The 1,968-nt window shown below is 42.8% G+C and overlaps 1 non-coding gene across 1 annotated transcript; it reads right to left on the reverse strand.

The window, feature by feature from the left end:
• Positions 1 to 215: 215 nt before the first annotated feature.
• On the reverse strand, positions 216 to 322 carry LOC133802822 (small nucleolar RNA R71). The gene has a single exon (XR_009877568.1). It is a non-coding gene; the product is annotated as a small nucleolar RNA R71 (small nucleolar RNA).
• Positions 323 to 1,968: the final 1,646 nt, after the last annotated feature.

The raw sequence follows: 1,968 nt of genomic DNA on the forward strand, positions 1-1,968 counted from the left end.
ACCCAAACATGAACCTCTCTAACTTCATGGAGCTCTGTCAGACATTTAAGATGAATGGAGTCAATGATGATGCTATCAGACTTAGATTATTCCCATTTTCTCTGAGGGAGCGAGCTAAGAGTTGGTTGGTATCTTTTCCACCTAACTCAATCAATACATGGGATGATCTAGCGCTGAAGTTCCTTTCCAAGTTCTTCCCTCCAGCTAAAGCAGCTAAGTTGAGAGGAGAGATCAATAATTTTTCTCAGTTGGATAATGAGTCTCTTCATGAAGCTTGGGAGAGATTCAAAGAATTGATAAGAAAGTGCCCGCATCACGGAATAGAGAAATGGATGCTATTCCATAATTTTTATAATGGGTTGTGTGGTACTACTCGCACATTCATTGATGCAGCAGCTGGTGGTGCGTTTATGAGAAAGAGCACCAATGAGGCATATGACTTGTTGGAGGAAATGGCCATGAATAATCAGCAGTGGCCAAGTGAAAGAAGCTCTTCAAGGAAAGTGGCCGGTATGTATGAAGTGGATGCAATTTCGAAGTTGACTGCTCAAGTTGAGGCCTTGACTAAGCAATTGCAAGGCAATATAATAACAGCTCCAGTGCAACAGGCCCAGACTCTGTGTGGAGTATGTGGGGGCCCTCATGCCTATGAATAGTTTCAGTATGCTGATGTAAACAAAATGCCTATGGAGCAAGCTCAAGCTATTGGGAATTTTCCTCGATAGAGCAACAATAACCCTTATTCCAATTCCTTCAATCAAGGGTGGAGGAATCATCCCAATTTTTCTTGGAAGAATGATCAGCAAGGCCAATCTTCAAACCAACAACAGCCACAGGGGTTCTTTCAGCCGAGATTTAGGCAGCAGCAACAACCTCAACGGCCCACTCATCATCAGCAACAACAAAATTCTGGTGGAAATTCTAATGCTCAGTCAGATGTGTTAAACCAATTCATGGTTGAAACTCGGTCTTCTATTAGAAATCTGGAGACCCAAATGGGACAATTGGCTACTCTCATGGCTAATCGTGCCCAAGTTAACTTGCCTAGCACCACTGAAGTCAATCCGAAAGAGAATTGGAAGGCAATCACGTTAAGAAGTGGGAAGAATTATGAGGGACCAAGTGAGAAGCAGCCAGTTGAAGAAGTGGGTCAGGATCAACAGGCACCGGCACAAGAGGAAAAGAAGCACAGTGAGAAAAAGGCTACTGAAGGTATACCAACAAAAGAAACTTCGCCACCAATTAGTATTGAGCATCACATAAAGATTCCCTACCCCCAAAGGCTCCGTAAGAACAACATGGATAAGCAGTTTACTAAATTCCTGGAAGTATTCAAGAAACTGCACATCAACATTCCATTTGCGGAAGCCTTAGAGAAAATGCCGATCTATGTCAAGTTCATGAAGGACATCTTGTCCAAGAAGAGGAAGATGGAGGACTTTGAAACTGTGGCATTGACGGAAGAGTGTAGTGCTATACTGCAAAAGAAGCTCCCTCCTAAACTAAGAGATCCTGGGAGTTTCACAATACCATGCACTATTGGGAGAATTGAGGGAATAAATGCTCTTTGTGATTTGGGGGCTAGTATCAACCTGATGCCATTGTCAGTTTTCAAGAGATTGCAACTTGAAGAAGCCAAGCCAACAACTGTAACTTTGCAACTAGCTGATCGTTCGTTGGCACATCCAAGAGGGGTAATTGAAGATGTCCTTGTCAAAGTGGACAAGTTTATTTTTCCTGCTGATTTCATAGTTCTTGACATGGAAGAGGATAGCAATGTTCCCATTATCCTTGGGAGGCCCTTCTTGGCAACAGGCCAAGCACTTATTGATGTTCAGAAGGGTGAGTTGAAGTTAAGAGTGCAAGGGGAACAAGTTGTATTCAATGTGCTCAAGGCCATGACTTATCCTGAAGCTAGTGACAATTGCTTTTCAGTTGATGTAATGGGTAACTTAGTGGAAGAGAGAA

Source organism: Humulus lupulus, chromosome 9, assembly GCF_963169125.1.
Source record: "Humulus lupulus chromosome 9, drHumLupu1.1, whole genome shotgun sequence".
Taxonomy (NCBI): domain Eukaryota; kingdom Viridiplantae; phylum Streptophyta; class Magnoliopsida; order Rosales; family Cannabaceae; genus Humulus; species Humulus lupulus.